The sequence below is a fragment of the Pogoniulus pusillus genome, chromosome 16 (assembly GCF_015220805.1).
Source record: "Pogoniulus pusillus isolate bPogPus1 chromosome 16, bPogPus1.pri, whole genome shotgun sequence".
Classification (NCBI taxonomy): Eukaryota; Metazoa; Chordata; class Aves; order Piciformes; family Lybiidae; genus Pogoniulus; species Pogoniulus pusillus.
The window spans coordinates 5,760,376-5,786,928 of record NC_087279.1 but is presented as its reverse complement, the minus strand read 5'-3'; the positions used below and the strand labels follow the sequence as shown (position 1 = coordinate 5,786,928).

The 26,553-nt window shown below is 41.6% G+C and overlaps 1 long non-coding RNA gene across 11 annotated transcripts in view; it reads left to right on the top strand.

Moving 5' to 3' along the window:
- The window catches only part of LOC135182302 (uncharacterized), a 213,398-nt gene extending 197,737 nt beyond the window's left edge, over positions 1-15,661 (top strand). For 5 of the 11 annotated variants that reach the window (XR_010305152.1, XR_010305151.1, XR_010305153.1 and 2 more), the window contains 6 exons: positions 8,964-9,099; positions 9,833-9,941; positions 10,112-10,246; positions 10,857-10,943; positions 11,042-11,199; positions 12,894-14,543. This is a non-coding gene — a long non-coding RNA (uncharacterized LOC135182302). Of the gene's footprint in view, positions 1-8,963; positions 9,100-9,832; positions 9,942-10,111; positions 10,247-10,856; positions 10,944-11,041; positions 11,200-12,893; positions 14,544-15,005 lie in introns of those variants that run through there. The other 6 variants (XR_010305155.1, XR_010305161.1, XR_010305156.1 and 3 more) reach the window with 6 other exon arrangements.
- The last annotated feature ends 10,892 nt before the right edge of the window (positions 15,662-26,553 follow it).

Below are 26,553 nucleotides of genomic sequence, written 5' to 3'. Positions count from 1 at the left end.
TAAGGTCTTGTGGTGTCTTGGGCATGCCCAGCTTAGCCATGGGAAACTGGCTGGTGAATGCTGGAGGATCCTGAGTCTAACGTTTCCCCTTCAGTCTTCTAAGAGTGAGGAAGGGAAAACTCTAATGTTTTCCATTAAATATATGTGAAGTTCTTAATTTTCTCTCTTTCAAGTTTGCAGTTCTTCAAATCATCTGTGGTTTGCTGCAGAGGAGATTTTTAATTGACAGAATTTCAACTTGTGCTCTAAAGAGACTCATTACTTCACAGGTTCTTCATTTTCATGAGGCCCTGATGCCATGTGGGATATTTCCTGCTTTTTTTAGTGGATCCTTACCACTGAAACTAAATTTTTTTGATGAGCCACAGAAGAAGCCTGTATACCACGAACAATTATTTCAGGGACATATCCTTTTGCTCTGGACCTTATGATGCTTTGTACAAGATGTCCAGCTATTGAGTGTCAAAATGCAGCTATTCTCTAAGGTCCCCACCTGAACTGCAGCTCTCAATGCAGTTTAGTTATTAAACAGTAATTTTATTTCCATGTCAAGTCACAATATAGGATAATATTTCACTGGAGTGGACAATATGCCACATGATAGGCTTGGGAGCAAGAGAGGGAGTTCAGTCCTTCACTTCAAGGCAGGGGATGTAGGGAAGTGTTTAGTTACATTTGTGTACCTAATTATTTTAATTAAAATATTTAGAAATATTCAGTCAAAGGGGACAGTTGTCTATAACCTTGCTGACAGAATGCATTAATAATCTTGGCTTGTGAAATTTGTTGGAGTCAAGGAGATTGGCCCAGATAGCCAAGAGAGCCAATGGCATCCCGGCCTGAATCAGGAACACTGTGGTCAGTAGGACAAAGGAGGTTATCCTTTTCCTGTACTCAGCACTGGTCAGACCACACCTTGAGCACTCTGTCCAGTTCTGGACTCCTCAATTCAAGAGAGATGTTGAGATATTTGAACACAAACCCTGTGATGAGAGGTTGAAGGAGCTGGGATTGTGCATCATGGAGGAGACTAAGGGGTGACCTCATTGCTCTCTACAACTACCTGAAGGGAAGCTGTAGCCAGGTGGGGTTGGTCTGCCAGGCAACCAGCAACAGAACAAGGGGACACAGTCTCAAATAGTTCCATGGTAGGTCTAGGCTGGATGTACGGAGAAAGTTGTTCACAGAGAGAGTGACTGGCATTGGAATGGGCTGCCCAGGGAGGTGGCAGAGTCACTGTCCCTGGAGGTGTTCAAGCAAAGCCTGGATGAGGCACTTAATGCCATGGTCTAGTTGATTGGAGAGGGCTGAGTAATAGGTTGGACTGGATGATCTTGGAGGTCTCTTCCAACCAGGTTGATTCTATGATTCTATGAGATAAGCACCTTCTTTTTGAGGTTGCACAATATGGGGCACGTGTTTAAAAGCAGAAGTTCATCTGAGTTCATACCTACACCATGCCTGTAGGTGCTGATACCCTTGGAGTGTCTGTAGGACTCCACAATCCCCAGGTGAGAGCTTCTGAGGGTCTGAATTATGGAGGTAGATGCTAGATTTATCTCTGCAATGGCCTTTTGCTTCTGTGTCTATCAGAGTTCTCTGCGTAAGCAGCATCCGCTAGATCTCACCACTGCTGTTTCTGCTTCTCTTTCTCTGGGCCAGGAAGGAAGCTTGGGCTCTACAGCTTCCTTTTCTGTTGACTGGCAAGATGGTACTTTGTCAGGTAACTGCTGTTGCCACCAACTGCAAAGCTCACTGCATCTAGAGTATAATGACACTTTCTGAGCTGCTTCTTTACGTGTTAACCTACTTGGAAACAGAGGCTCATGTGCAAATTCCCTCTGTATTTTGTGAAGGCTGGAATATAAGCCAGATCTGAGCTGAATTTCCCTCTTCCAAGAGCCAGCTGAATCAAAATCCCCTGATGCAGACATCCCCAAATTTTATGGGTGCAAAAGATGTCTTGATCCAAATTTTGCAGTTTGCTCCCATCTCTGCTTAAAACATAAAATGTATGTTTTTAGGGAAAAAGGATACAAACATCTTGTTCATGTTTGAGCTGAGAATGTCTTTTTTCTGTAGGCTGTCAACACAACTTCAAATGCGTGCAGCCTGTCCAATCTGACAGACAATTTGCATATTTGTGGAATGCTAACGCCAAGTTACTGTATACATTTGTACATGAAAGCTTTAGAAAGTTTGAAGGATTAAAGGTGGAAATGTATCCCCCTCGGCTTCGATTAAAGATCAAGACAGCACATCAATAGATGGCAGACGCTTAAGTGCTGCTTTGCCGTTTGGAATGGCTTAACCCCAAAATAACAAACCCCAAGCTATTTCCTAGGACGCAAATAGCTGAGGGCTTCACACGTGCTAATTGCTGGAGCACTGTTTTAGCCTTTTGAGGGTGTGACGTGGAGTCTGGCGCGTTTGGTGCGAGCCCTCTGCCACAGCAGTCGCCTTTTTGTTCCACGCTAGCTGCGTGCCTGGGACACCACTAACGCTCTGAGGGTCGCCCCACTGTAAGTGCGTCAGCGTCTATGGCTTGCGTCTTCCTCCGCTTGCTCTCAGGTCCTGGAAAGTTCTTTGAGGCCAGATGGAGGTGCTTGGCCCGTAAAAAAGCGACTTAGCTTGCAATGAGATGGGTGTCAAGAGGAGCAGCAGCAGGTGCTCAACGGTTTTCCTTAGAAAGATGCTTGCTTGGCTGCATGTGTCAAGATATATTTTGGCACCTGGCTCTAGACACATTGATTTGAGAATGGAGACTTTAAGTCTTAAAAACAAACTATGCTAAAGAACAGTTTGACGTGGTTCCTCCTAAGGATCAGACCTGGGTGTTATTTATTTTCACTTGTGCTAAAAAAATAACCTCAATAAGATATTTCTGCATTGGCCAATGGGTGTAATTTAGGACCAGACGTTGGCAGCACAGGACAGAGAAAGCAGGAGCTAGTCAAATCTTTCCCCCCAGTCTCTGATCCAAAACATGAATATTCCTTTGATTCAGGAAGGGTTTGGCCAGCCTTTTTTGCAAACGGTTGCACGTCTCTGTGCGTTCTGGCTGGGGGAAGTGGAAGTGGCAAAGCCTCAGATACCTGGGAACCAAGAGCTGAAAACTCTCCTGGAAACTTCTCATGCTCTAACGAAATTCCCGGGCCAGCTTCCAACCGGAGCGGATGCAGACTCCCAGCCAAAGTGAACCACCAAATCTGTCAAGATTCAGCCGTCATTTGCAAGAGAGGACTGGGATTTTCAAGGGAGTTCGTAGGAGCTGAACACCCAAATCCCTTTAAACCCCGGTGGTGCTTTCGCTCCTCTCTTTCTTGTGCTCCACTGAAAATAATTGTCTGTTCTCTTCAACTCTTTCAAAGACCTCAGGCAACACTTGGATTGTGGATAGACCTCTCCACCAAAACTGCAACAGCAGAAAATGTTAGCTGCAGTTGATAAAAGTGCCTAATTTAACACACCTAGCCAAAAACACCCCCGGCTACACCAACCCTCCCGTCCACAGTGAGCTCTGTGCTGTCACAAGCCTAACTCTAGGTACCCTAGTTTGGAAACCTCAACCTTAATGCATTCAGCACAAGTATGTTGTTGTTTTAAAACACATTACTCCAAGGCAGAGATGTCTTTCTACTGGGAGCAGCATTACACAGTCTGTCTCTGCCTGGATGCCTACTGCAGCATGGATCTGACAATTCACATGTAGGAAAAACCCTCTCATGCATTCAGAGTTTTAGATGACCTCCATATATTTGTTTAAAAAATAATTAGGCTTGCTTAGCTTTTGTACTGTTGCATTTTCTTTTCCTTTTTGGTTTGGTGTTTTTTTTAATTTAAGTAGCTTTTCCTGTAGCACTCCCAGGCCAGTACAATGCTGCCTTTTAAAAGTGATTTGTCTGTTACCAGGCAGTTTAAAACTTTTACTTCCTAAATCCTCACAACACGAGGAGACTAAAAAAAAAAAACCAACAGCCTCCTGGGGATTGTTTTTATAGTAACAGTGAAAGCTTAAAATGTTGCAGCAGCAGCCAAATTATTTCTCTTGTAGTGGAAACAATACCAACAACTGCAGTCTGCATACAAACCGGTTTAAAGTTACCCATAAAAACGACTAACAAATGGGTGCTACATTTCTTTTTATCATTTACTCTTTATAAAAAGTGACAGTTTGAAGGCTACTAATTTGGCAAGTTATTTCCCCTCTACAGTCGTGGTTGTTCAGTAATTAAAGGGTATATAAGACACAGACATATAGATACTGGTACAGTCTAACAGTTTGGAGTTTAGGACACAGCTCAATGTTTTTCTCGCCCACTATTGGAAAACTAGGTAGATAAATTGCAAAATTTAGTCATAAGGCAGTGCTTGTTCTCAGATAAAATTCTCCATTTGTGGCTAAAGTCTAAGCCCTGTTTACTTTCTCTTGCACTCCTGAACTGTTCAGAATGAAGATGTCCTAGAATCATAGAATCAACCAGGTTGGAAGAGACCTCCAAGATCATCCAGTCCAACCTAGCACCCAGCCCCGTCCAATCAACTAGACCATGGCACTAAGTGCCTCATCCAGTCTTTTCTTGGACACCTCCAGGGATGGGGACTCCACCACCTCCCTGGGCAGCCCATTCCAATGCCAATCGCACTCTCTGTGAACTTCCTCCTAACATCCAGCTTATACCTTCCCTGGGCCATCTTGAGACTTTGTCCCCATGTTCTGTTGCTGCTTGCCTGGGAGAAGAGCCCAATGCCCACCTGGCTTCAACCTCCCTTCAGGTAGTTGTAGACAGCAATGAGCTCACCTCTGAGCCTTCTCTTCTCCAGGTTAAACAATCCCAGCTCCAAAACTGTGTAGTTAGCTCAGGGCACAGAGCAGTATTTTCCCCCATAACTAAACAAATTACTTCTTGAGTGCAGCTGAAATCACGATTTCAAATATTGTTAGTTCCTAATATTAGTTGTTGAGACATTCTTAAGTCTTGTGTCTAGTTAAGGAATTACTTTATTTCTTTATTCCCAAAAATGGTGTTTTTTGATGTCTGAGGCCTTGTGTCTCTCTGGAAAACAGCCTTTATGTTCTGAAGTCACTCAGGATAGGTTTTGAAATCTTTGTCTGATATTTCATCATCTATTTTCTGGCAGCAGCTCTTTCTGTACCTGCAAGTGTTAAAATATACATTACTCCCTCTGAGAGTGGAGAGCTAAAAATAACACAGGAGTCAGTTTAGTCAACATAAAGGCGAAACAGAAAACTGTTTGTTTGAGAAACTGAAGTGGCAGAACTTAAAAGCTCTAGCTTCAGAGCAGGAAAATGCTTCAGACAGGACTTGCTGCAGTTGCTGCTCTAATTCTGTGTCCATCACAGTTGGGAGCTGAGCTCCCAGCAGTTGGCGCAGGGATGCTTTGTGGGGCACATGAAAAGCTAAGGAACATCCTTGAGGTATGACTATATGTTGACACCATGGCACATATTCCACTGTGTCACTCCTTTAAGATGCATGATGCAGGACCAGTTCCTCTGGTAACAACTGTTTTAGCTGTTCAAACGAGGTTTTGACAGGCAAAGACAAGTATTTGCTATCAGGCATGTTGCTGAATGCTGAACTTGGTCATCTGTCCATCAAATTCAGTGTGCAAAGTGCTTGTGTGTTGAGTGTTCACATAAGTGCTTGTGTGTTGAGTGTTCACATAATGATGTTGTAGCTGTACAGTTGGAGTTTAAGAGGCACTGTAGAAAAGGAAAAATGGTTCATAGTCTGAAACCTCCTCAAAAGCCTGCATTAGCTAAAAATTGCCTGCTAATTTGCATTAGTACTGGCCACTAGAGATAGTCCTGGTCCAGAAGATTAAGCCAATAACTTTCCAAAGCAAAAAAAGATCTTAGTTCTGAGTACTTTTCAAGATGGTAGCCATTCCTGTGAGAAACTCTGTTAAAGTGTATATAAAACACAGTGGAATAATAACATCTCATTTGATTATACAAAGTAGGTTTTTTCCTTAGTGTTTCAGTTCTCAAAATTCCCAGAATACACTACATTGAAACTGCTCACTTGAGAAATTAAGTACTGTATGTGATAAGACAGTCATGTGAAATTTTTAAGCTGTCATTAAAAACTATTATAATTAGGACAAACTATATGAAAATGCTTTAAAATTGAGACCCTGGTGAATTAAAAATTAAGGGGTATATTATGTATTATCATGTTGAAGGGCAGGGATTTACTCGTGTAACTCCCATTAACACTAATGTGAGTTGCATTCATAAATCCCCGTGCCTTGCAATGAGCCTACACCCCCCCATTTGTTGTCACTGAACAACCTCAGCTCTTGCAGTCCTCCAACAGGATGCTACTGCATGTGGAGAAGGAGCAGAACAGCAAATCAGAGTTTAAACTCTTTTCTCTTACAAACTGAGGTCCTCTGATGGAGCCAGACGTAATTTATCTAAGCAGTAGCAGTACTCCCAGGAGTAAGGTTTACTTAGGAAAAGTAACAGTTGCAGGCTCTGCTCTTCTCTCAACTCCTCTTGTGCTTTCCCCCAGACTTAGTAATTAAGGGTTTGGCTGCTATCATTTTTATTATGCCTTCTCTAAATGGAGGAGGGATTTTTCTGGGGATAGGTTTGGAAAAGTGTTTCAGTCAGTAGCCTTCTAAAGGAGTCATGTTCAGGGCAGCGTGGCAAGTGTGCTGTAACAAGGATGCATACAAATTAAACAACCCCTCAGCCTTGTGGCGTGTAAGGCTGACATCTGAGCAGTGAACAAGAGTCTACCCAAGGGCTGCACTGGACTCAGATGAGAGGTGAGCTGCTGTGTTTTAGACTGAAAAGGGTTCCCTGCCTTAGAATAGCTGAGGCTTTCTTACGTAGCCTCAACATCAGAAATTAAGTGATTTTTGTATCTTGGCTTTTACCTAAATAAGACACAGCTCCTGTTTTTACAAGAAAAACTTTAGTAACTAAACCCTAAAAGCTGATTTTTTTTCATTCTTTTTACAACTTGATTATTACACAGAAATACATAGTTTTCATGCATGTGGTCAAGGAGCCCATCTCATGCTCTTGCCATCCCATCTGCTCCTTTTACACCCTTGGATTCAGCAATACTGCTTCCACTAGGGTAAGCTAATTCATCTGCAGCTTGGGTTTGCTGAGTCTACTACCAGCACTCTATAGAAATATCCTGTTGTACTGCTTTTATAAATGAATCCATACTACTTCTATTTAAAACACCTTAAAAGAATGCTCATTTTATCACACTATAGCTTACAGCAAAAAAAAAACCCAAAGCCAACCTACAGACCACAGCTTTTACCTCGTACCTCTCTGTGGAGTTGCAAAATTGTAATTATACTAATACACTGCATTCTTTACAACATATTTTCCCCAGGGGGCAAAAATAAATAAATCTAAATAAAATAGATATCTGTAGAGTCAGTACATCTCCTATTTTCTTAATTAGCACCTGAGCAAAATGTTTTTCCTCCCTGTTGCCAAGCCAGGAAAAGCACTGATGAGTTTTCAAGCTAAGTAATGACTGCCAGGTTTGTTTCTTTATTGGTACCTGTGGATCCTGTTGTATGGCTTGTTAACAGATGCAAGCGGGCATTATAGGTATTACATCAGGCAATAATATAGAGACCCAGGCAGTTCCTAAGCAACAGTCCAGCAGTGATTCCTGCCAGCTATTCTCCAGGATTCCCTCAGACACAGTAAGTGAAGAGGAGTTGGATGATATAGTCTAATTTTGAGTAAGGAATAAAGCACGAAACTGGTGATTTTCAAAATCGTATTTTTGCAGATTTCTTACCAAATCAAAAGAGCTAAAATTGAAAACTGTCAAAAACATTTCAGCTCAAGAGCTGCATAAACTTCCCTATTGTTCAGGCAGCTAAACAGACACAGCTAGTTTGCTTCCTGCCTTGCCCACCAAAATAATGAAAAATAAGGATCATAGTAAGAGCGCTTCTTCAGCTTATTGGACTAAAAGTGGCTTTTGTGGTGTTTCCTTTTGCAGACTCACTCATCAGCTTAGCCTAGAAGTAAAACATTTTTCATCTCTTCTGTATGGCTTCCACAGTTAGTCAATTCTGGGTACTGATGGAGAGAGACTCACAATAAACCATTCTATCTGAGCCACGTAGGCTCTGTGTGTGTGCACGTAATGCTGTGTGTACACAAGATAAAAGCTGCATTGCAAAGCAACGTCACTCTCAGATGTCAGTAGCTGATAGAGTTTCTTAGCCTACACGTTGCATGTTGTAAAAAGGACATCTGCTTTATATATAACCAGGGATTCATTGAAGCAGCAAAGCTGAGATCTCTTTTTATTACCCATAACTTTCCTTGCAATGGACCAATCCAAGCTTGAACTCGCTCAGTACTTGGAGAACATTGTTTCCACACTTTGGTTTAGTCCAATATGGCACTCTGTGTCAAGCTAAGGGTTTTAGCCAAACTTCTATGAAGGATAGTACTCTTTCATCCAAGTATGAATAATGTCCCTTCAGAAAACAGTTTATATTTAGAATAAATAAGAACAGACATGCATGCACACGAGCATACACTGATGGACCCAAATGCATATGCTTCCAGGAGCACAAACACGAGCAAACAAGAGGGAAATATTGTAAACCAGATGTTCCCTGGGCTTGAATGCTCCATTGGATTCCATACACCATGTAAGGTTCTGGTCTGCTAAGGCAGTAGAAGTCAGTCTGACATAGGAGCTTGCAGTGCTAGCAGTTTCACCTTGCCTGAGAGGTGGGGAGTAGTGGCTTTCTGCACTGAAGCCTTTGACTTTTTGCAAAAAGAATGATGTTTCCAAACTGGAATTCTCTTTTGAGGTATTTGAGTTATGGACCAAAGTACTTTCCTTCTGGGCCAAAAAAAATCACACTTATTCACAGGAGCTATGCTTGCATGCCTCAAGCCTCCTGTTCTCTACTTGTCTTCTCCCCCCTAGCCCCCAGCCCCTCAGTCTTGTTTTCCAGAAGCATTAAGAGCATGCAAGATGGTGATACCAAACTCCTGGACACTGCATGGTGCACGCCTGAAGGGACAGAAGGCATTCAGGCACCCAGCCTGTGACTCCTACCAAGGTACCAATGCAACAGTTGTGATTTAATGTTTTTTCTCTCTCTTCTCCACCAAGCTGCTCCAGTTTTTTCAGGTGTTAGATATTTTTCATATAAGCTTTGAAAAACAGGCGTTTTCTGCTCCTTAGAAGGTGGAAGTGAGATACACACCTCAGTGAAAAACTCAATTAAAAAAACAGTTTTGCTTTTACAAAGTTACCCAACCATACAAATCAGTCCACACCATTTCTATGTTTCCATCTGCTCATCCTTTCCCTCCTCATCTCCAAGCCATTCTCTGTCTGCCTGATATATGTTGACATGAGAATTATATCACTAGGAAGTATGAATGCTTTAGCTGTAACCGAAAGCCAGGTTACTATTCCTAGCATGGAAAGTTAAATGAAATCGTGCTGTGAGTGAATTCCTATTGATTTCTGCAGGATTGATCAGAAACATTTGTCAAACTTTTGTTTTCTTTCTGTCCTACATCTTCTTTAGACACATAGTTAAACATACTAAGGAAGGTTTACATCTTAAAACCGTGTTCTAAGGTCTTTCTCTAAACATACATGCAATAAAAGTGACTGGGGATTTATATTATCTATATACAGTCAGATGCTTTATTTTCTAAGCCAAGGTTTTAAAAAATAGGTGCCTAAATTCAGACACCTAAGTCTGTGTTTACAGTCTTTGGTTGCCTGATTTTCAAACACGTTAGTGTTCAGAGACCCTCTTTATTTTTCTTTACCTTAAGGTGCCTGCAAGTTTTGGATGAAAATTACATTGAGCTGAGGGGGTTTTTAATCTATTACACCCAGAGAGGGAAAACTAAAGAAGATTATGAGCAGACAAAAGATGTAAAGGTGAAAATAAGAAAACTACAAATCCACTTTTTTTTTCTTCCTCCACACTTAATTGAAGAAAATGTGTTGCACTGGTTGTGAGACACGTGAGCACAATCCAGCAGATTTATGCTGGCTCACTGAATTTGACCCGAAGCTCTCCTTTGAACCATTTGTCTTCTCCTCTTTAGGTTCACACTGAGGCCCTCAGTTTCAAAACCGTGTGCACGTTTCTGCACCTAATGTATATGCATATTTATTGTGACTGCATATGGAAATGGAGCATCCATGCCAACAGTTTTACAGCTAACAGGCTTTTTGCATGTGTGAGTCTTTGACGGTTGTGTGCTATTGGGGTAATTGCGCATGTAAATCCAGCGGGCAGCCACACAGCTGTACCACGCACAGCTGCAGCACTACTTTCAGGGTTTTAAACCAACTAGCAAAAGAGAGTGAGAAAATTGATACATTTCTGGACACCTGGTCCTGGAAATAATAATAATGGGGGGGAGGGGGGGGAAACACCAACAACCACCCCAAACTGATTACGTATCTTGAAATGATGTGGTTCAGCTTTCCAAACCTGCCCCTGCATCCCCCTCATAAATACAGGTCACTCTTACATTTAGGCACTGTTAGATTTGTGGGTTTAATCACAAGCAAATCTGCTTTTAGAGGCAGTAAACATAAATTGATGTTGTTCTAAATTCTAAAGGGAGAAAGTTAATATATATATATATATATATATAATAAATTAGGAATAAATAAATAAATAACAAGGAAAAGTTAGTGAGGCAGCTGTGTAAATAATACGAACAATGTTAAAGAATAAAAGGAAACTGCCAGAGCCACTTGGGATGAGGAGGGAGCCTAAATCAGCAGTTACTCTAAGTCTCACTCTGGGTTGTGCCTGGGGTTTTTTTCTGCCAATTCCAGGTCTGCCTTACAAGGCACTTTCTTGAAAGGCACCGGAAGAAGGGAAGGAAAATGATGTTATCCCATGAAATAATCTACTACTATTTGGTAAGGGCACAGGAATAGAAAATGAAGCAATGGTTTAATATTAGAACTAGAAGCTGCATGAAGTAATTAATTAGCTGAACATTTACTTCATTCATCAGTGCAGAGTAAATGTTGAATTGTGTTGAAGTCAATGAGAAACTTTCACGGTCTGGCTGCAGGCTTCGCTGGCTGACACTGTTTGTCCATGAAAATGTTATGAACCTCAAACACTGAGCTACACTGGTGCACCTGGAGATCCAGGCTTGAAGCTAGCAAGGTAAGGACTTAAAGTCCTGGGAACGTATGGTTTTAGACCTAGTGGATGAGCTCTCCATACTTGATCTGATTTTTTGTAACAGTTTTCAGGACTTTGAAGATAGAATGGGATCAGCAGAGAAGAGAAAATAAATCAAGTAATGCACATGTTCTCCTTGTTGCTTAGAGGTTGCACACAGTATAAAATGACCTGGTTTAGTCTAACTAGAGATCTGTTACCTGCATGTGTAAGGATGTAAATTACATTTTTGAGACTTTATGAGAAGACAAGGTGCTAGGAAGAAATTATTAGTTAAATCCTAATGATTATTATTTGTCAGGTGTAATCCTTCCTTGTAAATGAAGGCAAGGCTTTGAAAGCAGCCAGGGGTCCTCCCTCTGGACAAGAGTTCTGTAATCTCTGCAGAGCCCCAGAGCAAGTTTGAGGTCACATTGCTTTGCAGACATCAACATGCTTTAATCACCACAGAGAGCAGAGGTACCCCCAGGGCTCAGGAACCCCCACATTGACTTACTCTGATATTTATACTACTGCATACGAGAGATGAGATTCTTGTGATGTTGATGCCAGCCCACAGTATTAACTGGATCAAGAGCGCAAGCAGCTCATGTCTCACTAGTGTAAGAGCAGTTCCTTTATGGAGAAAGGCACAAGTTGAATGTGGAGTGGACGTGAACAGCGTAGAAAGGCTGAGGAACTCATTTACAGTCCCCTTGGCAATCACTCCCCTTGCCATCCTCCTGCCTTTTCAACAACAGGGCTTTGCAGTAGGAGCCTCACCTCTCAGCACCAGCCCAAATCCTGCAATGGCCGCCAGAATGGCTATTAAACAACCAGACTGATCTGGCACTGCTCCTTAGGTCGTTGCAGCATCCATCTACTCAGTGCAGCAGAGCTGCTCTGCAATGTACTTGAGCTCCCATATTGCCATAGTCTCCATCAATGCAAGCTGAGATGCAGCTCTGCTGTCACTTTGGCAAAGCAACATCACCTACAGACATGCATACTGGAAATGTTGTGCTACCATGTCACAATTCTGGCTGTTGTTAGGACCATGAGCCCCTGTTGGGCTAAAGATTGTCCAAGAGCAGAGTTGCTAGCTGATGCATCTGACTTACTTAAACTGGCAAGGAGCCAATGCTCTTCTATAGATCTACTGGAAGGCAGAAAGAAAGGCGGTGAAGAACAGTCTGAAAAGACTCCCTTTGTGCCAGCATGCTAAGTAGAGAGTTGTTGCTGAATTCACATGGGCCAGATCCAAAATCTGTTTAACTGTGGGAATCTTTTGCATTGATTGTGATGGTCTTTGCTGCAACACATAGGCTCTGACCTTCCACATCCTGTGCAGCTGTACAGTCAACTCTCTGCAAGAAAATAAAGTACAGTAGGAGCACAAAATTACCTGCAAATGCTCTAAAACTAATTTGTGTTTGGGAGATGAGCAAATCAAGGTACAGGACGAAAGAGACAGGGTCTGCTACATCTACAAGGTAAGTCAGAGGCCAGAACAAGCATGAAGAGTTAGTTTAGAGAATTTTGTGAAGGGAAATAAAACGTTTAGGGTAAAAATTTCAAGCCAACAAAATCCAGGGGAGTGCAACCATTGATGTCATTATACTGCACGTAAAGCTCATGAATGGTGTCAGATGCAAAGACTTTTAGGAATGAGGCCAAGCTCACTAATTGTTTTCCAGCAGGTTCATCATTCCCAGCACAACTTCCCATCCACTGACACAGCTGTTGTCCTCCGCCTGGTATTTTCCCTTTGCTGTCAGACTTTTGCACAAAGGGGGTTGAAAAGTTATTACTGTGCCACTCCTTTAGCAGTCAAAAGAGCTCCTACTGGGCAGAAGGCAAGTGTTTGGAAACCAGTGCTTAAAAAATGAATGCTCCCCATATGAATTCTTTCTCCACTATGAAACACCTGAAGCCTTCCTGGCTCCTGCTTCATTTCTTGAACAAGGGTCGTGGGGAGAGGAAAGTCAGTGCAAACTGTGCTCCAGCAGGACCGGGCTTTCAGAGGCTTTCTAAGAGAAGTCCAGCCAGCACAAATTAAAGCAGCACTGTGAGCCCTGGCCCACACTACCTCAGTGCCTGTATTCAAGGATGATCATGCTCACCTTGACTGTTAGGAAATACTGCTGACCTAATGCCCAGGTCTCTTTGGTGAGCTGCAAGGCATTAGCTGTTCCTATTCAATCACACTTCCATGTACCCAGTACATTAGGATATGCGCAAATGCCTATTGCCACTTTTTGGTTGACTGCAAGCTATATCCTCCCTCAGATTTCATCAGGATTTTCTCTGCTTAGTAGATGTTTTATTGCCCTTATTATGAAGTCCAGTTGCTGTGTGATGTCAGATAGTAGTTACATTAGTTTGGGGCTTTTTTTGCAGGCTCCTTTGCCAGTTTTCAGGTACTTGCTTCCTGTCTGAGTCGATTGGCTACCTTAATTTTTGGTACTTAATGTTGTAGCAGCTGTGTGGCTTTATGTGTGTGTGCATGAAAACAAGCACACCCCCCCCACACCCCCCCAAAACGTCTTTTTCTGGCTGAAACCCATCTAAAGAAAGAAAGAAAAAAAAGTAAGTAAATGTCTATTCAACAGGGCAATAGTTGCCTCAGAATTTAATTACAGCCTGAGTTATCTGGTGTTCTAAATTGCTGTCCCATCCTACATCAAGACCTGGTGGACTTACAAGGAAGATAAAGCCCCTCCATGTAGCTTTTACCTGCTAATAGCATTTCTATCATTGCAATATCTGGCAAGAGAGTCAAGCACCACATTTTCCCAAAGGTATGTAAAGCATGTAGGGCTGACGGAAAGATTAACAAGTTTTCTGTGGAAGGAGCATACATCTGCCAGGGTGAGGAGGGCCTTCACTGATGTGCCACTTGTAAATGCATATGAACTCTGTAATAGGTGCAGTGCTTTCCCTCAACAGCTGCAATCTTTTCATTGTACCTCTTTTGTTGAATTCAGATAAAAGCACTTCATCGTCAACAAATCTAATATCTGTTCTTGTCCCACTTGAAAGGGTCAAATGAAATTTCCCACCAGAGAACAAAAACCCTGAAGCTCCCTAGTGAGTTTGGGTGGCAACGTGCCAAGAGAGAGGGGAGGAGAGGTAGTGTCTGCAGTGTCTCGGCAGAGCAATAATGTCAAGAAGCTTGAAAAGCACTCTCCAGGCTTGCACGCAGTCTCACAGCAAGAGCGGCAGGGACAGCATGGCAGCCAGACAGGAGCTAGGAAATTACTTCTCTCCTGAGCTGCTGGGGCGCAGTCTCCTCCTCAAACACTCATGTCCAAGTGACCAGATGAAGCTATGTGGGGTTCCTGTTTTGTGGTGGAGGAGGCAAAGAGATAGAGGTGCTCAGGCTGGAGTGGGAGCCCACTGCAGGGAAGATAAAGCCTCCTGATGACTTCGTGGTCATGGGCAGCATTTCCAATGTACCTGACTCTTCAGGGAGCAGAGGCTGGGGATGCTGGAGGGGAAGAGAAGATGGAAATGCTTCTCTCTTAGGTCTCTCTCCAGCCAGGCATTGCCTGGGATGCTGGTTTAAGACTATGCCATACTGAGAGAAGGACTTAAAAATGGCTTACGTTTATAATAACAGCACCAAACCAGTACAAAGATATACACACATCTTCAGCAGAGCTGCAGGGTGTGTCGTCATGTCAAAGACATTTCAGGCATTACATCAGAGGCAGAGTCAATAGATTCCATGCAACTGACAGGAGAAGCAGGTATATATTTATCCCATTCAGACGTGCACTTAAGAGCATGTAAATATTTTGTTCTAGGTCAAAGCTTCTGTGTGCTAAGGAGCCACACGTGCCAGAGTGTCCACTTCCCAGGAGCCAGTGTTGTACACATTCTCTCGAACCTCTGCAGCATCAGTGCAAGGTGTTGCTGTTTGTCTTGTACTAACCATTTCTCCTGGTGCCACAGCAGAGGCAGCTCCCTCTCCACTGCAGAAAACAAGTTATCCTGATTGTGGCAGGTTGTAGCTCACCAGGGACACAGTCCTTGTGCAGTGCTTCCTGGTATCTTTTTTGATCTTAAGCCTGGAACAAAAGCCCACAGAGTAGTTATAGACAATATGTGACTAGAAATGAGACTGCTTCAACCTTTCAAGATAAAGCTATTAGTTACCTGTGAGCTCTTCTTTGCATTATTTGCACAAGGTATGAAACAACAACACTTAGAGAACTCTTGTACTGTAAACTCTGGGGAAACCTGTGGCCTGTTGAGGGCAGGGGATGGAAAGTCAAGGGAGAAAGAGGAAGGCACCATAATGAAAGCATGTGGAGCAGCCCATCACTAACACCCTCTTCTCATATCAGCAATTTGACTCAGTTATGAGAATAAAAGGGACCTTGGCTGCGAATGACTTAGGGCAGCATAAATATGTATTATGAATTTTAGGCTCAGACATAATTAAATGCCATTTGTCAGATCTCTGCTTGTTTTTCATCTCATTTGAGTTTTACAGAATGAATTAACTAACAAATGTGCCTCCGATTCTACCATAACAAATCATTCCTCAGAATGGCTGCCTCCAAGCAGCAGCGAGAGAGTGACTAGGGGGGAGTGACCTTCTGCTGTGAAGTTGTCACGTTCCAGTGGAGCTCTGAGTGGCAATGACAGCCTCAGTAATGGGGAGCCCATAGTGGCCTGGCAGTCTTGTTGATAACTTGTTAATTTATTTAGTGCGGTGGTGCAGAGGCAAGGATCTGGAGTAAAGGGTGGGGTGGGCTGTGCCTCAGGGTTGAAATATTCTGGGTTTGGGGAAAAAAAAAGTAAAATTCTTGTTCACTGTCACTAAATGAGGTCAGTGACAGGTGTCACTGGCAAGCAAATAGGCAAATGTTTGTACCAGTGCAGCTTTCATTAAAAAAGGACACAGCAAATGTGTGGTCAGCATGTGCATAGTTTGGGTAATAGAGCAATAAATGCTCCTCTCCAGGTCATGGGAAAGCACATTTGGGGCACACCAGGTGACTGTCATTCTGAGCTGGGTGAGTCATAAGACAAGAATCAAATGGTTTGTCTGCCTTCAGCAGGGAAAAGGAAGAGCAAGCTAAAGACCAGAGGTGAAGAAATCCTTTCCTTACAGTTGTGAAGAGTTAACTCACTTTGTTCCATAACATTAAAGCAAAGATTCTTTCTACAGTTAACAAGTCATTAGGGCAAATGGATGGATGTGTAAGATGTGGCTTAGCTATAGCCTCTAAAGCATTTAGAAGTGCTCAGAAATTTGTAGGTGATGCACACTTTAAAGGATCTGACCTCTCCAAGTGACAAGCTCCTTCCAGGCTCCAGATCCATTGGTAACAGCACAAAATGGATACTGAAAATCAAAGCATTCATTCTCTGCTTGGACAGTCCCACATGCTGTCCCTAGCAGGAGTCGTTGTGCAGCTGTATTCTTCTTTGTGCATTGGTGGCAAATATTGGATCTCAACCACGAGAACAACCATTCTTATGGCAGGCTGAGAAAGAAAAGCAAATGTTCTGCTTCCCCAGCAAGAGACGTGGTGCTCTGGGCTCTCTGTAGGTACCCTGAGCTGCAGTCACATTGTCAATGTTCACCCAGGTGTCTTTTTGTTCTTTGAAGGTCCTACATGTATTGCCACAGCTGAGTTGTGTCACACAGCTTCTGGAAGCTTTGGAGAGCACAAGGGACACCTCTGTTCTTGACCTCAGCACATGAACATGTACAAGGAATTTCCCCTGACCGTTTATTATCCCTGGTACCACAGTCAACAGTTGGCTGGGTAACTGAGCAAATTTGCTTGAACTCCTTATTTCCCAGGTCTTATTTTACTAAGGAAGGCAATAAATCAATGACAGGAAAAGTACTCACCAGGCAGAAATTGGGTAGCTCCATGACTTAATCAGCACTGATTAATGCCAGTCGGGAATCTACCTCTGTGTTTCTTTGGAATACATTTTGGAAAGTCTAGTAGTTCCTAGCAGAGTTTTGCATGAAAAATTGCTTTCATATTCCTGTCTCTCCTTAACTACTAAGTTTCTTGAGGCTCATGACATCTTTCCATGTAGGTATGCACAGATTCCACGTGGAGCAGTGCTGCCTTCAGAGCTGAAGCCATATGACCACTGGAGAGCCCAGTGCCAGGGCTGGGTGACGGTCAGCGGAAAAGCACTGGCAGCTGCAGCCGGATAAGGCTCTTCTCTTCCTCTCTGGCTGCAACAAAGTGAAAACACCAAAGATACGTCAGAGAGCAGCAGCCAAAGGTAGGGATGGGGGACGGAGCTGCGTCAGAAACAGCCCTTCGTCTGTGGGGGTGGAACAGGAGCCGTGACTCCTGAGGAAGGTCAAGGCTGTCCAGTGAACAACCCAGGCAAGAAAGCCCCAGATGGATAAACAATCCAGACATCTGGTGAGATCCCGGTATTGCTGCAATCAGTGAGGTTTTGGCACTGACTTTGACACTGCCAGGATTTCCCTTGTAATTAGCAGCATGCAGTCCGTCTGGGGAGGATGTTCCCTCCGGAAAGCTGCTGGAACTGAGCTGCAAATCGAGCTTAATCTCTGGGAGCAAAGAATAACACCTAGTTAGTTTCTGCCCCCCCAAGTATGAGAAAAATTCTCATCTGAGCTCAACAAATATTAGCTACTATCAATAATTCTGACTGATGTCTGGCTCGATCACTGCCAAGATTTCTTAGGGTGCTCACATCAGCTATTGAAGGGCCATCCCAGCGCTGTAACAGACTGGGAACAGCTATGAGAAGAGATTCAGGGCTTGATGCATGGCGAAGGGACAACAAAGCTCAGAGCACGCAGAAAGTGTTTGTGTAGCGTTCTTCAGCACCAGCAAGTTAGGTGAGCAAATTAAAACAGAGCAGGGTGTAAGGCTCAGACTGATTACTATTGACAGTAATAGGTATTTCAGTTTCTATGCTGATCCAGATACACACAGACAAAAATGACTCCACAATAGGGCTTTTCTTTTAAAGAAAGGTAAAAAAAGAGTACAGCCTGTGTTGTAAAAGACCTTAGCTACCTGTATTTGAAGATGGTTGTCTGCAAAGATGAAAAACACACATTTTCATTTCAGATTAGCATGGTAAACAGCTAGAGCTGTTCTTTCAAGTGGAGCATTCAGCTCCATTTGTTAGCTTTGTTGCTGGTATTTCACCTCTCTTTTATTTACTCAACATAGTTTTGACAAGAAATTTTCAATGAGATAATATATCTACATGAAAGACTTGCTTGGAGAACGAGTCCAGAGGTTTCAATGGGACAGAATCAATTTATTCATGGCTTGCTGTATTGGTCTGCCTCCACTCCACAGAAAGCAGTTGGAAGTGCTGCCCAACCAGCTGAACAATTTTGGTGGAAAAAGGCATTCTTTTTATGGAAGACAAAGATAAAATAAAATAGAATTTTAAAATATCAAATAATAAAATTTAAATGTAATAAAAGAAACCAAAAGCACAATATAAAATAAAAAAGAAAATCAAAGTAATAACATAAACCCAATATAAAATAAAAATATAAGCTAAAATGAAAATTAAATATAAAATAAAGCAAAAAAGAGAAATAAAGTTAAATTAAAAAAGCTAAAATAAAAAAGCTAAAATAAAAATTAAACTGAAGTATTAAATAAAGCAAAAAAAAGTTAAATTAAAAAATAAAAATTAAGATAAAATAAAAGTTAAATTAAAAATTAAAAATGTAAGTTAAAATAAAAATTAAAATTAAATATGAAATAAAGAAAAAAGTTAAATAAAAACAAAAAGCTAAAAAAAGCTAAAATATAAATTAAAATTAAATATAAAATAAAGTAAAATAAAAGTAAAATAAAATAAATAAGAAAAAGCTAAAAAAAACCTAAATTAAAATTTACAATGAAATATAAAATAAAGTAAAATAAAAATAAAATAAAATAAATAATAAAAAGCTAAAATAAAAATTAAAATGAAATATAAAATAAAGTAAAATAAAAGTAAAATAAAATAAATAAGAAAAAGCTAAAAAAAGCTAAAATAAAAATTACAATGAAATATAAAATAAAGTAAAATAAAAATAAAAATAAAATAAATAAGAAAAACTAAAAAAAGCTAAAAAAAATAAGCTAAAATAAAAATTAAAGTGAAATATGAAATAAAGCCAAAAAAAGTTAAATAACAATAAAAAATAAAAAATAAAAAGCTAAAAAACCCCAGTTAAAATAAAAATTAAAATTAAATATAAAATAAAGTTTTTTAAAAAGTAAAATAAAATAAATAAAAAGAAAAAGTGAAAATAAAAAATAAAATAAAAATAAAGCTCAAATAAAAATCAAAATGAAATAGAAAATAAATTTTAAAATAAAATAAAGTAAAATAAAAAATATTAATATAAAATAAAAATAAAAGCTGAAATAAAAATATTAACATAAAATAAAAATAAAAGCTAAAAGAAAAAAATAAAACCAAAATAAAAGCTAAAATTAAAATTAAATATAGGATAAAGTTAAAAAAAAAACCAACCACAAACTAAAAACCAAAGCAAAATAAATTAAAAATAGATAATATAGTAAAAAATAAAATAAAGTAAAAAATGAAGTTAAAAAATAAAATATCATCTAAAGTAAAATATAAAATAAACCACACCAAAATAAAGTAAAATAATGGCATCAGTATTGCACCCACCTGTAAAAAACGATGAAAAAGGCAATTCACAGATGATGGAACCTATTACCCTGAAAAATAGGGACAGTCCCCTGCTACAAAGAACTCCCAATACAAAATGAATTAACAAATGTTCCTGTTGTTTTTTGCCTCCCAAAATTAGACAAACTATATAGAAGTCAGCTTGATTTCTCCTGACAACACAATGGAAATGATCCTTACGCAGCAACCAGCTGTGTATGGATCAACCAGCAAGCAGTTTCTGAAGCTGAACTAAGGCAGATGCTGGAGGACCCCTACATTCTTCAGTAAATATCAATAAGAAAATTGCTTACCTGGTCTACACAGCCCCAGTACATAAACCAAAGCACTTTCCCATCCAGTCCATTCCAGCTCAAATCAGAACTCACACCCTGACTCCAAGTCACTGGAGTTTGCTATGCTTCAGCCGCTGCAGGTAGGGCAGAGCAACTCCAGCTCCTGCATCAGCAGCGCTGTAAGCGACGAGGGGAAGTTTTTTACAACCTGGGAGCACTTTCTAAGTCAGCAGTCAATGAGAAAGGATAAAGGATATGGAATGAAAAAAAAGCCCATAAATAAATGGGTTAGAGAAATGAGAAGGAGTGGACAGTGCATTAAAAAATACATGGAGAAACCGCAGTGTACTAAACACTTACCCCAAAGAAAAAGCCAGGCCGCCTTCTTGTTCCTGTAGGAACCTAGCTGAAATCTGCCCCCCTGCTTTGATGATGGAAGATCAGATCCTTAGGAAAAGAGGGAAGTATGAGCATAACAAAAAGGAAGAATGTAGTGCAAAGTGAAGGAAAATAAGTGAGCAGTGCTGTTGAAAAATAACAGCTCAGTAGCTAGTAGGCAATATTGTCATCTCTGCACACATCCAAGGACTTAAGTGACCCTCTACTCTGGCTGAGGATCTGCTCCATTAATAATAAGAAAGAGCAATTTAAACGATGGCTTTTTTCATTCTGTTTTATACAGGTTTGGGGAATACATTATCAAAGGCTCCAATTCTGGCCAAAGTCCACAGGTATTATCACCTGTGGTCAGGCCCTGGATAGAAAGATCAGAGCTATCTTTGCGTAGCCCTACTACCAAAACCAGATCAATCAGAAGTAACTCAAAAGGAAATATTCTACAGGGAACAGATGAAGATGCATTTAGAGGAAATAATCCCCATTCAGGATGCCATTATTAAAAGAGAGAGATAACTATGAGAGCTGTGATATGTCAGGGCAACCTCGTTGACATTGGACTGGAGAACTACTGTAAAAGCAGAGAAACTAGGTCAGTGCTTTTTGAAGAGAGGAAAGCTCAGGGTGGACATCATTATTTTATATATGATTCTAAGGGGAATAGCTAGGAGAGATGTCAGAAAACTAGTGTCAAATACAAGAACAAATGGACAGGCTCTAAGAAAGGGAAATGAAGACAAACTAAAGGAGGCTCAAGCTCAAGAGATACAAACATTTCTGTACACACTAAGGAGTTGATGCAAGGACTGGGTCACAGGAAGGGCTAATAACACTAACCAATAAGGGACTGGGAAAGGAAAAGCTTTGTGGGGTACAGCCACCTGGGAGAAGACAAATCTGTCTCTTGATCTTGGTCTGTCCCTAGAATTGCCCAAGTTTCAATCTCAAAATTACTTCAGGATTCACATACAGTAAATCTCTGTGCAAGCTCAGTAGATTGAAGTGACAATTCAGTTTATCACTGGAAGATAAAACTCAGAAGAACGTTTGCCTTCTAATTCTATTAATATGAATGTAATTACAAGGGCTAATTCCAATTCAAATGTTAACTTACAAGGGCTGGTGGAGGTAGCAGCCTACAGAGAAAGAGATGATGCTAGAAACCCTGATCCTTACGTTTGATCAATAGTTCAGTGTTAATAGACTTTATTTATGAGTTGGAGCATATGGTTTGAAAATGAGCCTAATGATTAGGTGGGGTGTGTGTAGACACACACTTCTTTAAGCACTGGAATATTTGTATGTTGCTGTTGTCTCACAAGAAGAAAGGAAAAAAAAAATACACTCTGTGGTGTTGTAACAGATTAGAATAGTCCTTATTTGGGGGGTGGGGGGAGAGGAATAAAAGCAGCAGAATGCTAACAATCATCACAGTGCAAGCGTGACTTCCAGGACACGCTGCTTTAAGCACAGATCAAACCAATACTCTTTGTTCTAAGTATCTGAGATGTGTAACAGGCACTAGGAAAAAAAAAACAAAACAAAAAAGAAAGGCAGATTGAGGTAATAGCCTGGGGCAAAGGGAATTTGAAGAGGGGAGATTCAGTGGACTGTGTAGCATAAGGCTCTATTAGTGCATTTTCCTACGTCCCCTGAATTTTAAAGGCAGAATTTCATCCGGCAGAAATCGGCACGGCAGTATTGAGTATGGCACGGAGCTGGTCCCAAACAGGTATGTGTTCTAGTGCACAGAAAGAAGAAAACAGGGAAAGAGGTGGCATAAACATAAGAGACCAAACAGACCCATTGATTATGGGTCAAATTCTGCAAAAACAATAATGCCCAGCCCTGTTCCTCAGGAACTTTCTCTTGTAGTAACTTGGTCTAGTCAAGTGACTAACTTATCACAGACCTTTCTCCCTTTTGCCCAGGGGTTAAACAAGAGAGACTTTGAAGTGTGAGGAGATAAGAGTTTGAGCATGCTGTAGCTTTGTCCCCTTCCATTCTGCTCAGTGGTAGCAGAAATATACCTATGGCTTCCAGATCATAAAAATCCATAGCAATGAGGTGCTCAGAAATTTGCAGCTCAACAGAGGATTCAATAGGCAGGGTTTGAAAACTTTGACAGCATCCTCAGATCAGTTTTGAACTGCCAGGATTTAATACTGAGATGAACTGGCCCATCTCAACCACTGTTAAAGCCAAGGAGACATTGATGTTGACATGGAACCAAAAATTTGTCACAACGCTGGGAAAGAGCAAGGATCACAGGAGTGAGTGATACTGATCAAAGCAGATGAGAGTCAGGACTGTTTATACAGGAGATGCAAACTTGCAGACGTACCTCTGTGATCTGAAGCCGTCAGAGTTAATATGCTGTCTATTAAAATTTGTTCAAATACAGCACCTGTCACAGCACGTACAGGAAAGTGTTTGTTAGGTCAATCTTATGTGCAAAGAGAGAGGTATAGTAGGAGGGAAGATAAGCCTAGCTGGCTGGGAGTGAGTGCATAACCAAAGCACTCTTATCTGTGCACCTTGTCCCCTCCTTGGCACCAAACTTTAATGTTATTACACTACATAATAGTGGAGGAGAGGCTGAGGGGGCTGGGGATGTGCAGCCTGGAAAAGAGGAGGCTCAGGGGTGACCTCATTGCTGTCTACAACTACCTGGAGGGTGGTTGAAGCCAGGTGGGGGTTGATCTCTTCTCCCAGGCAACCAGCAACAGAACAAGGGGACACAGTCTCAAGTAGTGCCGTGGGAGGTCTAGGCTGGATGTTAGGAGGAAGTTGCTCCCAGAGAGAGTGATTGGCATTGGAATGGGCTACCCAGGGAGGTGGTGGAGTTGCTGTCCCTGGAGGTGTTCAAGAAAAGCCTGGATGAGGCACTTAGTGCCGTGGTCTAGTAGATTGGACAAGGCTGGGTGCTAAGTTAGCCTGGATGATCTCGGAAATCTCTTCCAACCTGGTTGATTCTATGATTCTGTGAGTCTACATGGACTTCAGTTTTACTCCCATATGACCATTTCTTGCAGTCTCAGTAATACTCTGGTATGCTTTAAGATTTGTTTTGTTGCAGTACTTTGCTAGGAAAGGGAATGCAATGCTTGTGCTTTACTGATTGCCTTCAGCAGAGATGAGGCTGGAGCTGGAGCTTAGGGCTTTCACCATCCCACTGCACCCTCATGGATCAATGCTCACGGGGGAACAAGTGGCAACATCCTGGCAACACAGCAGCCACAAGCTTGGTACCGCTGTGCTAATATTCTGCTGCTGTTTTGGGAGCATATGTAACAGTGGTATCCAGAATCCTTAAGACAGACATTGTACCGAAGGGAATATGATGGCCAATGAGTTTTCACCTCTCTCTAGGGCATAAAGCAACATACCATTACCATAGCAGCTGGGCACTCTGTGGGAAGAGCTTTCATAGCTCATTCCTATACAATCACAAAAGATTACCTGTATTATTGTGTGTCCTTCAGAAATAGCAAAGCAGAGGATTTATATTTCAGGCATCCCCAAGCGTCATTGTTACTGTCCATGCCATTGTTGTCCACCTTAACCTGAACTCTGAAAGCTCACTGCATATCAGAGCAAGCCTGTCTTCTTAATGAGTAAATGAAGTTACTGTTACTTTAGTTTATTCTAAGTGTTGAACCCAGCATGGGATCTAACCTGGAATAGTCATCTTGAGAATATTGCGGTGGAAAAGTAGAGCGTAGGATTTAACACTGGAAATTAGAAGTTGATCCTACTTCTTATACAAAATTGAGATTGACAAAATTGAGGTTTATCTACATAAACCTTTAAACAAAGACGTGGCTCTGAATCAAAATTAGGGAACTGGAGAAATGAAGTTGAGGATTTTGCTCTCTTAAAGGAAACTTGGCTGGTAAGACAGCCAGTAGGAGAGAACTGCCACAGCGAAGAGCAAAGGACAGATGTTAATAAAGTCACTCCTTTTTCTGGGGGTCAATTTTGAATAAATCAGGATTGTTTTAAAATGACAATTATTGATTAATTAAATTTATACTTGGAGCTTAGCCCTCTTAGTTTTGAAGAGTCTGTGCACCAGATTGGTAAGAATGACCAATTGACAGGGGAAAAAAATCAAATCGTTATTTAATTCACTGCTTTTCTAATGCTCGCAGTAGGTTTGGAGGTCCATTCTCTGCAAGTACAAACACAAGGGGCTTCTGCATGTCTCTCTCAGCACCCAGATTCCATGAGGTAGTGTGCTAGTTTGAAGCAGGGTAGAATGTTTTGGTGAGAAGAACTAGACCATAGGCTGTGAAAGGAAAACAATGGTGATGTCTACTCCCCTCAGAGTCTTGCTGAAGAAGAAAGGAAAACATTAGATAACACTCTCACCATTTTTGTTGCTCTCTGCCTTGAGCTTCTGACTGAGCTGCATCTCCCTAACCTCACCTTCCACTCACCTTTGCTTCTTAACCTCTTGGCTGAACCTCTATTCTTCCTTAGGGCTGGGGTAAGGTTGAGAGGGGCAGGGGGAAGGTGCAGGGGTGGTTGGGAGCCCCTCCTGGGGGCTCAGGTTTCTGGGAGGGGAGTTGTGTTCCTGTATTACTTTTTACCTTGTATATTTTTGTATATTTCTGTATATACTGTAAATATCTGCTTGTATATTGTGCTAGCTCTAACTAAATAGCTTCATTTATATTCCCAGAGCTGGCTGAGTCTGGGTGATTTCCAAAGTGTGGGGGGGCAAGGAACACCTAAACCATCACAGCCTACCCTGAGTCTGACTGTAAAGAATCATAGAATCACCCCAGCCCTCCTGCAGGTCCCCTTCAGATACAGGAAGGATACCACAAGTTCTCCTCAAAGCCTTCTCTTCTCCAGGCTGAAGAGGCCCAACTCTTGTAGCCCTCTGAGCATCTTCATGGCCCTCCTCTGGACTTGCTCCAGCAGCTCAATAACACATCCATCTCTGAAATGCATTCCTTAGAAGAAACAGTGAGATAGTCTGGAAGTAGCTGATAGGTCCTAAAGTCCAACAGCAAAATGCACAAAGCTGACCTGCACAGCTCTACAAACAGTCTCTAGACTTACATGGATGTAGATAAAAGTTAACAGAACTGAGCTTAGGGCTGAAAGAGGAACACAGCACATAAACCCAAAAGCATTCAGGTACCTGAACTGGAGATGGTGCTGCAGCCTGAGTCGCATCACACCAGCTCACTTTGTGCTAGAGCTAAGGTGGGAGCTGGTGTGATGGCCCTTTGCACACAGAGGGGAGCCAGCTAGAGAAGGGGCAGCATTTGAGCCAGTGTGGTACCAAATACAGGGGGTTGGAGGCAAGTGAAAGAAGGAATGAAGTGGCACCATGTTGGCATGAAGCGATACGTTGTCACAGGCAGTTCCCTAGCTGATCCCTCACTTAAAAATAGATTGACATTTATCCCGGGGGTGAGTTTGTTGTTCTGTAACTACAGCGTTTTCTATTACATTTGATAAGGGAAAGGAGATTGGATCTTGGTCAGAAATATCAAAAATTCATCTCCTAGCAGGGGATAATAGCAAGAGAACAGGGGCAGATGACAGCTGCAGATTTAAAGTTCAGTGGAGTCCCTGGAAAAGGAGGCATGTTTGGTGCTGGGCTGAGGTGCTGTCCCACACTCAGAAATGGGCCATCTTTGTCACACAGACTGTGTCACAGAGAAGTCATAAGAGCAAGAAAGATAAGGCCAGTGTGTGGACCTTAATTTTGGGATTGCTCACTCTGGAGAAGAGAAGGGTCTGGCAAGACATTGTTGCAGCTTTTAAAGACTTAAACAGGACCTGTAGGTGCTGACTGTTCAGGGGCTGTCATGTCAGATCAGGCAACGCTTTTATCCTTAAAGAGGGAGATTTGGAGCAGATACAAGAAAGAAATGTTTTACATTAAGGGTAGTGATACACTGGCCCAGGCTGCCCAGAGAAGTGGTAGATGCCCCATCCCTGGAACCATTCCACATCAGGTTGTTTGGGG